The 12,337-nt window shown below is 33.7% G+C and overlaps 1 long non-coding RNA gene across 1 annotated transcript; it reads right to left on the reverse strand.

Moving 5' to 3' along the window:
- Nucleotides 1–1,372: 1,372 nt before the first annotated feature.
- LOC129922538 (uncharacterized) lies at nt 1,373–5,786 on the reverse strand. The gene is made up of 2 exons (XR_008774552.1): nt 5,626–5,786; nt 1,373–2,748 (listed from the first exon to the last, which is right to left on the reverse strand). It is a non-coding gene; the product is annotated as an uncharacterized LOC129922538 (long non-coding RNA).
- Between the last annotated feature and the right edge of the window lie 6,551 nt (nt 5,787–12,337).

Raw genomic sequence — 12,337 nt, forward strand, 5'->3', positions numbered from 1 at the left:
TAAAGTTGACTTTTGAGTTCAGTCAAGTCAAGTCAGTAAGGTTTTGCTCCCGGTCCAGGAAGGTTGGACGTTGCTTCCTGGACTGGTGTATATATATGTATATAGGATGAAAGTCGATGGACTAATGATTGTTGATTAATAATATTTGAGAGTTGATTTCATTATGTGCTTATTGAATATTAAGGTATTATTCGTATTTCAATGGATATCTATAGTTGAAGCTCCAGTGTCACTAGTAGTAATTGTTCTTATTGTTACCCGCTGAGATGCGGACGTGATTGATACATTTGATACCGCTGCTATGCGGATAGGATTGTTTATTATTTCTTGACTTGTAGCACTAACAAGGAGTGCAGTGTATTATTATTGTAGTAAAATAAACTTCATGTTTGTCTGCTGAAACGAGCTTCAGTTAGTTTATAATATTCGTCTTGTCACTTGTCTAGAGTACTTCAGGAAGCAAGAACTCAGCATTACACATTGACACTAATGATATGGAAAATATTTCTCTATTGGTAGCATTATCTCGGTATGTTATTCAAATGATCCTTCTCAGCCGTCACTGCTCAGTCTTTTTTCAAGGTAGCGTTGGGACAATGATTGTTTTGAGTAGGTGGATTTCATCTCCAAGCTAATTGATTTGTTTGTTCAAATCTGCCGTGCTTTTTGAAAGATGGCTCCTGCTTTCCAATCCGTGATAACACTGCCTAAATTCGGGTGTAACAAATCAATAATTTAGCTTACAGTTTTATTGTTCAATTTTAAGAAACAAAAAAAAAAACACACAATAGTTGTTTGTTTTTAGGGAGAGCCTACCGCACTGGGTGACACCGACCCTAGTGACGCCACTGAATCTAGCCATGCATGTTTATCAATAATATAAACTTTAGCCTACTAAGTAGTTGGTTATCCTGGCTGATACCACACTCTAATTTTTAGTACCCATTAGAGTTTGGTGGACTTAGAGGTATCATAAATATTCTGAATCTCAAAGCCCTTGTCTTTACCAGGTTCAGAAGTCATGTGTTGTAACCTTCAGCCATTAAATCACCTAATTAAAGATGTAGTGAAAGAAGTGTATACTAAAAAAAAAATGTATATGGGTTAAATACATTTTGTCGCATCATAACCTCAAAATGAATTTTTTAAATTTTTATTTTTTTTCGACCACATTTTTCACCTGCGGTCACATCATTATTTTTCTTTTTTTTTATGAAAATTAAACATATTGAAAATTTTTGCAGCCTATTACCTATGATATACTATCAATAAACTACATGTGAAAAATTATTAGTCTAAATTATACAGAACTAAAGATTTTGAGATTCTTGTGGACAACATGCACCTAAAAATACATTTTGAGAAAAACGCATTTAAAGTTTTTAAAATGATATAAAATATTTATTGCAACCATAAAAATGAAAAAAAAAAGGGAATATTTACATAATATAACATAATAGATAAAAAAACTATTCATTAAAATGGCCTGATTGATAGATTGGACCTTCTAGAACCTCTGCCCGGTGCTCATGCTCAATTCATTGGCGTTTTGTGTTCCCATTCTTGAACATGTTTTTAACAGATCTGTGTCTGTTATAGGAAATAACAGTTTTCCTATTTCTGATGTGATGGTCTGATTATGTTTTTTGTATGGCTGTTTTAGTGCCTCTGATCTCTTAAAGTGTGACACCAAGATGTAGTGCCATCAGGACACAACCTGTGGTTATGATCTAGGTCTGAGCTCATCATATGAAAAAATGAGCCCATAACAGCCAGCTGCATTTTTTTGAATGTCAGGAGCATTTTGGCGCAGAACTTTGGAATAGTTATTTGTAATTTTTTCAATTTTTGGCTTTGTAAGCCTATAATTTAGTTCTTTTTTGTTAGACATTTTTAAATTGTTCAAAGCATTAAACATTCTTTTTGAGATGTGGTTAATGCAGTCCTCTTTTAAGATTTCTACATCATATCCTGAGTTGGTAATGGCAGAGGAATGTGATTTACTATCGCCATCACACAGCATCATGCCATAAACAAGTTTTCTGATGCCACAGAGTGAGAACAAATTTTGGATGCTGCTGCGGCCTCCATTGCATTTGCTGAGCCACTGAAGTTTTTTTGACACATATGCTTAGAGGCATCAAAATTTAGTCCTGAATGAGATGAGTGGCCCCTTTTATGCCAAGTCCCATCAAAAGAAACTGTAATAACAGGACAGCCTGTTGAACTTATTCTATCATCTGTAGTCAGAGGTTGTGAAATGTTTCTTCCATGCACAACAGCAGATGCCCTAATCATACATTCTTCACCAGCTTCAATTATAGCAGTGTTGACTATGTTAGCTAGATTGTTATAAGTATTTCTGTGCATGCAGGGCATACTCATAAGTCCACAAAACCTATCAAATTTAGAATGCGAGATTCCAGATTCTTTTAATGCAGCGACAGCGCGGACATTAATATCCAGATGAACATTATTACTTTTTTTTAGGTCCAGTCAGGCCACAAATATGTTTCACAATTTAGGCATTTGATTTTAATCAAATGAGCCATGCCTTTTGATTGTGTGATGCACATGGTTAATTTTTTGTCGAAGCAATGTGGACAGCACAACAAGGACACCATTGTGGTCAATTCCATTGAATTCATCATGACGTATATGAAATCTTCAGGCAGCCTCTTATTGGTGTTATCAGCGTTAGTAATTGCAGTTAGAATTATTTTTCGTTCAGCTGCACCCAAAACAGAGCTGCAAACAAATAAAAAAAAATTAGAGGTTCTTTAAAAAAAAATTCAATAGTATGAAAGTACACGTCACATCTATTTATGTACAACATGAAGATTATTTTAAATTTTATAATGCATTTTAGGAATCATATATTGTATTAATCATCAAAAGTAAAAAATGTAAAGAGACATGTTACATGTAGATCTATATAACATGGTTCATACAACTTTTGTGAAAATGAATTCCAGACATTTTCCAGACATTTATCTTATGTTTTCCAGACTTACTAACAGTAAAAAGGATGGCTACCTGAGCATGCCATATGTGCTCTGGACTGCTGTATTCGTGATCTTGGGTTCAAACCCGGCCAATAACTAACCCCTGTCGTACTGTGGGAGGTTTGGAATAGGGTGTAATAATAATTTTTAATTATTAAGGAACATACGATACAAGGGGGAAAAAAAGTCACTAATCTTGTAGCACTTAGACTTGGGAAATTTAATAGGCCCTATATAGTTTAATAGGCCTAACTTAGTTGTAAAATCTTATTCTTAATCTCATAACTAGTCCAATAGTTTTATAATTTTTATATAGATATTTAGTGGCTTAAACATTAGACACTAGTTAAAAAGTAAAGACTTATTTAGACTAGCCTAGGTTAGAGGGCCTACCTCTAGTAGGCCTATAATTCTATTGGAGGAGATAATTTTAAATAAAGATCTAGAGATAGATTAACTGTATTGAACTTGAAATTTAATTTGTAGTAGTGGCTTACTTATGTCTAATTCACAATAGGCCTATGTGAATACTGACTTGTTTTTTTTAACGGGGTAAAAATTGATAATATTGATATCTAGATCTAAATCTATATCATAACCATACTAGATTATAATTATAGATCTATATGCTAAGTATGCTAGATCTAAATCTAGACTTAGATCAAGACTAAATCTAGTAGTAGATCTAGAATTCTAAGTCTTTTAGTTTTTGAGTTTAGACTCAAGATCTATATTCTACATTGAATAGATTTGGGGAAAAAAAAAAAAAAAAGGGGGGGGGGGGGTAATCGTGCATAGATCGAGACTAAATCTACTTGCAGACCTAGTAATCTAAGTCATTTTTGTGCTCTAGTCTTTTATCTTTTAGTTTAGACTAAGATCTAGATCTATATTCTATGTTGACTAGATATAATATAACTTGTTTTCTTTATTTAACTGGGGAAGGGGGGGGGGAGAATCGCGCATAGATCGAGACTAAATTAGGTACTAAATCTAGTAGTAGACCTAGATCTAGTAATCTAATTCGCGCATAGATCTAGATGAAGACTAAATCTAATTCTAGACCTAGTAATGGAAGTCATTCTAAAGGCCTAGTCTTTTAGTTTAGACTCAAGTGCGCATAGACAGCTGCCAAATAATTAACCTAAAAAACTAGGGGCCTTCGATGGGAAGTTTTACCGATCTTATAGGCATATTCTATGTTGACTAGATATATTATGATATAATTTGTTTTCTTTATTTAATTGGGGGGGGGGGGGGGGGGGTTAATCACACATAGATCGAGGCTAACATTAGGCTAGTAGAAAACCTTGATCTATTAAGAAGTGGTGCATAGATCAAGACTAAATCTAGTAATCTAGTCAAGTAGAATTTAGAATTTAGTAGATCTAGTAGACCTAGAACAGATATAGATCTAGTAATAAAAGTCGCGCATAGTCATAGATCGAGACTAAATCTAGTAGTAGACCTAGATCTAGTAAACTATCTAAGTCGCGAATAGATCGAGACTTTTAAATCTAGTAGTAGTAGACCTAGATCTAGTAAGTCATTCTTGTTGCCAAATATTTTTGGTTTAGACTCAAGATCTAGATCTAGACTCTCTCTATATATATATTCTATATTGACGTCATTGACGAGATATATTTGTTTTCTTTATTTAAAAAGGAGGGGGGAGGGGAGTTTCGCCCATGCATAAATAAATCTAGGCCAAAAACTTCCCGACCTTTGGTAGCCTAACTGAAATTTGATCGACCATCTAGATAATATAGAATAACATCTTCTAATCATCATCTTTTTTGAAGTAACGTCTGTATTATATAAGATAACAGCAGTCATAATAAACTAGTTACTAGTCTAGGACTAGATCTATTACTAAATCTGATTTAGGTCTACAGTACATCATCTAGAAATTGGCTGGCATTTCACCGACATGCCGTGGATTGCGCGTGCTTTCACAATAGAAAGATCTAGTAGGCCTATTAATGGAAGCCTCTATGCCCAACTAGATCTAGCAGACTAGCATTTTAGTATTTACCGGTTACGGCGCCTGAGGGCTGAATGACATCGGATTAATTTTTTTTTCAAATTCCAGACTTTTTCCAGACATTTAACAAAATTGCCTCGAAAAGTAGCAATTTTCCAGACCTTTTTAAGACTGAAATCTGAATTTTGAAATTCCAGACTTTTTCCAGACCGCGTACGAACCTCGATATATGTATTAGATCTTAAAAAAAAAAAGACCAAGTTGAAGTCCTACAACTACATGATAATCTAGATTTAGAATCTAGATGTCTAGATCTAGTCAATCTAGAATATCTAGTCATTCTAGTAAACTATTTCTAGATCTAGATCTAGTTCTAATGTGATCTATGTGCCTAATCTATACTAGATCTAAAAAAGGATAGATCTCTATGTTTGCAATCACTTTCATGATATTTATTTAATGTCTAGATCTATATATAGATCTAGATGTGATTCATTGATATGATAAACACGTTGCGTTTGTCGAATTCAAAGATTGATGAAGCAAAGGTTTCATTATCTCATTATTTTATTTTTATGATTTTATGTGTAAGCACACGCTGGTCTAGTAAATAAAAAACTCTAGATCTAGACTTACCTTTGTAATTATGCATTTGTCTTTGAAGCATGTCTTCCTCTGGGCTTACAGTAACGTTTTTTCTTTCCAAACATATAGATCTAACCTTTTGTTGGCATTTCTGAGTTTGAATAATGAATCGAGTGTTGATGTGAATGAAGCTTTGTTTACAGAAGAAGGACCGGTTCACGTCATGTGCGCATGCGTGCAAATTTTGGTGTCATAGTTACCAATGTAGCTTTGATAGTGCGCATGCGTAAATATGGCTTAGTGGGTGTGTATGAGGATAGAGGGAAAAAAAAGAGGTAGTGACGTATTTTGAAAGTTTATATTTATAGAATGAGAAACCATGCTCGTAATCGGAACTAGAAAAGTAGACCTTTGTATCGATACCATCTGTTAGGGATAATAGCGTACATTGGCTTATCAACTTTAGCTTACAAAATGTTGATTTTTAACCAAAACATCAAAATTTTGCTTATACATCTACTTTTAAAATACAAAATTGATGTATAAAGCGCAGTTTTTTTAGTATTCTGATAGGGAATTCGTTTTCTAGACATTTTAAACTATTAAAATCAATTAATTTTAAAATATCGATATTTTTTACCTAGATCGATGTTTTCTCACTGTGCATCCCCCTTAAATACGCAGAAGTCCGATTTTAAAGATCCATCCCCCCAAAAAAAGCAAAAGCCGATTTCAAATAGCCACTACAAATAACAAACAGGTCGATTAAAAATAGAAACTACGAATAATGTTCATATATGAAAAATGCACAAGTCTATTCAATCAGCCACCCCCAAAAGAGTAGAAGTTGATTCTAAATAACCACAAAAAAAAAAACATAACAGTCATTACAAAAATGTCGATTCCGAAAAAGCAATCACAAAAAAAAAATGGATTACAAACAACAATTAATTTAAGAAATTTCTTGATTCGAAGACAAGCCTTATTAAGTCCTTAATTAAGATCATTCGGGAAATACCAAAAATAAAATACAAAAGCTTTAAAGCAAGCCTGCAGATTATCACTATAGGTTGTTCCAAGATTTCGAATCTGTCAACAACTGTTCTTACTAAGCATCTAGGAGGTAAAAAGAACCTGTGCAAGAAATTTCTTTTTAATAGGTGCGACAATGTAAGAGATTTCTTGGTTTTTGAAGACAAGCTTTATAATTTCCTTATTAAGTTGATTGGGAAATATCAAAAATAAAATACATAGCTTTCATAGCAAGCCTACGGTTTTTCGCAAATGGTGGTCCTAACGTTTTGATTCTTTCGAAACCCGTTCTTAGTAAGCATCTAGGAGTTAAAAGAAACCTGTGTACGAAATTTCACGTAAATAGAAGCGACAGTTTAAGAGATATCTTGATTTTCAAAGACAAGTCTTATAATCTCCTAATATTTATTTATAGTTGATTTGGGAAATACCAATAATAAAATACAAATCTTTGATAGCAAGCCTGTGGTTTTTCGCAAATTGTGGTCCCAACGTTTTGATTCTATCGAAACCCGTTCTTAGTAAGCATCTAGGAGGTAAAAGGAACCTGTGTACTAAATCTCACTTGAATAGAAGAGACAGTTTAAGAGATATCTTGATTTTCGGAGACAAGCCTTATAATTTCCTTATTAAGTTGTTTTGGAAATACCAATAATAAAATACAAAGCTTTGATAGCAAGCCTGTGGTTTTTCGCAAATTGTGGTCCCAACGTTTTTATTCTATCGAAACCCGTTCTTAGTAAGCATCTAGGAGGTAAAAGAAACCTGTGTACGAAATTTCAAATAAATAGAAGCGACAGTTTAAGAGATATCTTGATTTTCAAAGACAAGTCTTATAATCTCCTAATATTTATTTATAGTTGATTTGGGAAATACCAATAATAAAATACAAAGCTTTGATAGCAAGCCTGTGTTTTTTCGCAAATTGTGGTCCCAACGTTTTGATTCTATCGAAATTCGTTCTTAGTAAGCATCTAGGAGGTAAAAGGAACATGTGTACTAAATCTCACTTGAATAGAAGCGACAGTTTAACAGATATCTTGATTTTCAGAGACAAGCCTTATAATTTCCTTATTAAGTTGATTTGGGAAATACCAATAATAAAATACAAAGCTTTGATAACAAGCCTGTGGTTTTTCGCAAATTGTGGTCCCAACGTTTTTATTCTATCGAAACCCGTTCTTAGTAAGCATCTAGGAGGTAAAAGAAACCTGTGTACTAAATTTCACTTGAATAGAAGCGACAGTTTAAGAGATATCTTGATTTTCGGAGACAAGCCTTATAATTTCCTTATTAAGTTGTTTTGGAAATACCAATAATAAAATACAAAGCTTTGATAGCAAGCCTGTGGTTTTTCGCAAATTGTGGTCCCAACGTTTTGATTCTATCGAAACCCGTTCTTAGTAAGCATCTAGGAGGTAAAAGGAACCTGTGTACTAGATTTCACTTGAATAGAAGCGACAGTTTAAGAGATATCTTGATTTTCAAAGACAAGTCTTATAATCTCCTAATATTTATTTATAGTTGATTTGGGAAATACCAATAATAAAATACAAAGCTTTGATAGCAAGCCTGTGGTTTTTCGCAAATTGTGGTCCCAACGTTTTGATTCTATCGAAACCCGTTCTTAGTAAGCATCTAGGAGGTAAAAGGAACCTGTGTACTAAATCTCACTTGAATAGAAGCGACAGTTTAAGAGATATCTTGATTTTCAGAGACAAGCCTTATAATTTCCTTATTAAGTTGATTTGGGAAATACCAATAATAAAATACAAAGCTTTGATAACAAGCCTGTGGTTTTTCGCAAATTGTGGTCCCAACGTTTTTATTCTATCGAAACCCGTTCTTAATAAGCATCTAGGAGGTAAAAGAAACCTGTGTACTAAATTTCACTTGAATAGAAGCGACAGTTTAAGAGATATCTTGATTTTCGGAGACAAGCCTTATAATTTCCTTATTAAGTTGTTTTGGAAATACCAATAATAAAATACAAAGCTTTGATAGCAAGCCTGTGGTTTTTCGCAAATTGTGGTCCCAACGTTTTGATTCTATCGAAACCCGTTCTTAGTAAGCATCTAGGAGGTAAAAGGAACCTTTGTACTAGATTTCACTTGAATAGAAGCGACAGTTTAAGAGATATCTTGATTTTCAAAGACAAGTCTTATAATCTCCTAATATTTATTTATAGTTGATTTGGGAAATACCAATAATAAAATACAAAGCTTTGATAACAAGCCTGTGGTTTTTCGCAAATTGTGGTCCCAACGTTTTGATTCTATCGAAACCCGTTCTTAGTAAGCATCTAGGAGGTAAAAGGAACCTGTGTACTAAATCTCACTTGAATAGAAGCGACAGTTTAAGAGATATCTTGATTTTCAGAGACAAGCCTTATAATTTCCATATTAAGTTGATTTGGGAAATACCAATAATAAAATACAAAGCTTTGATAACAAGCCTGTGGTTTTTCGCAAATTGTGGTTCCAACGTTTTTATTCTATCAAAACCCGTTCTTAGTAAGCATCTAGGAGGTAAAAGAAACCTGTGTACTAAATTTCACTTGAATAGAAGTGACAGTTTAAGAGATATCTTGATTTTCGGAGACAAGCCTTATAATTTCCTTATTAAGTTGTTTTGGAAATACCAATAATAAAATACAAATCTTTGATAGCAAGCCTGTGGTTTTTCGCAAATTGTGGACCCAACGTTTTGATTCTATCGAAACCCGTTCTTAGTAAGCATCTAGGAGGTAAAAGGAACCTGTGTACTAGATTTCACTTGAATAGAAGCGACAGTTTAAGAGATATCTTGATTTTCGGAGACAAGCCTTATAATTTCCTTATTTTAAGTTGATTTGGGAAATACCAATAATAAAATACAAAGCTTTGATAGCAAGCCTGTGGTTTTTCGCAAATTGTGGTCCCAACGTTTTTATTCTATCGAAACCCGTTCTTAATAAGCATCTAGGAGGTAAAAAGGAACCTGTGTACTAGATTTCACTTGAATAGAAGCGACAGTTTAAGAGATATCTTGATTTTCAGAGACAAGCCTTATAATTTCCTTATTAAGTTGATTTGGGAAATACCAATAATAAAATACAAAGCTTTGATAGCAAGCCTGTGGTTTTTCGCAAATTGTGGTCCCAACGTTTTTATTCTATCGAAACCCGTTCTTAGTAAGCATTTAGAAGGTAAAAGAAACCTGTGTACGAAATTTCACTTAAATAGAAGCGACAGTTTAAGAGATATCTTGATTTTCGAAGACAAGTCTTATAATCTCCTAATATTTATTTATAGATCTAGTATCGTATTATTTCCGACATTTGGATTTTTCCGGTATTTGGTTTCGCCCTTACCAAAATAAACAACCATATTAATATTGGTTTACGTTCGATTGACGACTGCTGATAAAGTTTTCTGTACACTACGTGTGGACTTATTATTTAACTTCTAAATCTATATGTAGGCAAAAAACTTAAAAATAAATAGACCTTGTAGATTTGTAATTCTAGATCTAGAACTTATAAGACCAAGACTTAGCCGGCAGGCTAGGCTGAGAGAGGCCTTATTCCGGGCTATTAAATTAATGTGGCAATTCGATGATCAACTAAACAAATTATCCTTTTTTTAGTCCTTGCCATAACTGATGTCTCTCAATCAAAACTTAGAAATAATTAGAAAAGTAAAGCCTATCAAAGCTTGCAATACACATGTGATCTAATTCTAGACTAGATCTAGATCTATATCATTTATCTAGATTATCAACAGTTCGCTTTCAGTGGATCTGATTTCACTACTAGATCTAGATCTATAAGTATAACTACTACAAGTTGTAGTACAAGATCTGATCTAGATCTATAGGAAAGGCCCATCAGCGAAATGACATACAAAGCGAACACCTCCCAGTATTTTTTTATCCATTCTTATTTATTTCAAAAGTAACTGCAGAACAAATAAAATGGTGTTACAAAGACATTTTTCTACATTTCCCACATATTCACTTTTGTTTTCCCTCATAAAATAAAGCGTAGCTAAAGGTCAAAGTTGACATGTATGGAAATTTCATTCTCAAAACGTTTCCAGATAAACGAGAATAGGTCCGAACTTAAGGCGATTTGCATATTGTGCTTCTAAATTGACGAGGAAATAGTTAGCTAGAATAGCTAAGGCTATTCATTCCGTTGAAAAAAAAATATTATGGGGTGTTCGATCAAAATGACCTTTTTAACTGAAAACCTATTCAGCGAAACCCCTATTATAAGCTTAAAAAGCCATTAATAATAATTTAGTTACTGATTTAATCTGTTTTTCTTTTTGTCTTATCTATTGTTATTGTTTGTAAACTGAAATATTAAAATAATAGGCCTATTTTTAACCTTAACCCAACGTCTTCGATTTCGAAGATTAAGGATGAGTGCATCACTACGTGTTTCACATGACTATGCCTAGTTGCGAACAGCATATTTTCCGGCATTTTCTTTACGTCTAAAATGTTTGACTCGCAGCTCTCCAACAGTCTCTCAGAGGTCATATGCTGGCAGCTACTTTCCTCTATGCCAGTGAGGGTGAAATGACGCTTCAGTTGATCTTAACAGCGCTTATACGGGATACAGGGGGGGGACCTCTGTTTTGCCCTCCTCCTTTTTTTTTAACTGTCTGGTTAACCTCTTGTTACAAATTAATGAGATTAATATGTGTATAAATGTTTAAAAGATGTGCAGAATTCATTTTCACAGGGTTACCCCACCATTCTGAGATTAGGTTTTCAGATCTCCAAGAGTTTTCCAGGAGAAAATATTCGATTTCAGGATAGGAAAAAATGTGAACTATATATTTAGTAATAAATATTAGAGTTACCATATAATATACATTTATAAAATTACAAGATCTCTCCTGAGCCTTTCGTCTCCATGCCCGAAAACCAAGCTGTTGTAGATCTGTCTCCATACATCATCAATCCATCGCATTCGGGATCTGCCTTTGGGTCAATCAGCTTGTGTGTGTGGGGGGGATCGAGTTGATGGTGCTTAAGTGCACTGAACATAATTTCTTAAAAAAAATAGTTGCAGTAACGAGAGTTTATGAAATGGAGAGTAGTACGACGTGGAGTAGCCTATAGGAAGGTGGCGTGATAGAATTTTGTAGTTTCTTTATTTCTTTTAAGAAAAAAAATTGATCGCAAGTTTCGTAGGCTATATAGACAACAGTTCCAAGCAGAGAAAGGAGATGTGGAGCACGAGAAAGTGAAAACAAATTTAGGCTTTATGCCACAAGGAGGACAATAGTTATAATGCTTCATGGAAGAAGTTAGATGATAGAACTAATTGAAGCATAATTTCCTATATTTTAACATGCTATTTCGCTATTTTTACGGCCTTATGACTCCCGCGAAAATTGCGTTAGCTGATTAGGTACGACCCCTACCGCAAGTTGAATTGAATTATAAATTTAATAGCTGATATGGAAAAAAGAGTCAAATTTAGTTTTATAGCCCAATAGCTGAGGAGTCCGCAGATGTTTTCATTATTTTAATAAGTTAAACTATTACGGAGTTATAAATTCTAAACTAAAAACTGGCACAAAAGCGTTCGCTATTGGTCCTTTCCCATAGATATGTATAGATCTAGATCTAATTTTCTTCTACAAGATGACTAGTCTAGATTCTAGGTCTAGATCTAATTACCACTTTGACATTCACTTTGTAAATAAGACATCAACTACTCAGGTCAAACATT

This window comes from Biomphalaria glabrata, chromosome 13, assembly GCF_947242115.1.
Source record: "Biomphalaria glabrata chromosome 13, xgBioGlab47.1, whole genome shotgun sequence".
NCBI lineage: Eukaryota > Metazoa > Mollusca > Gastropoda > Planorbidae > Biomphalaria > Biomphalaria glabrata.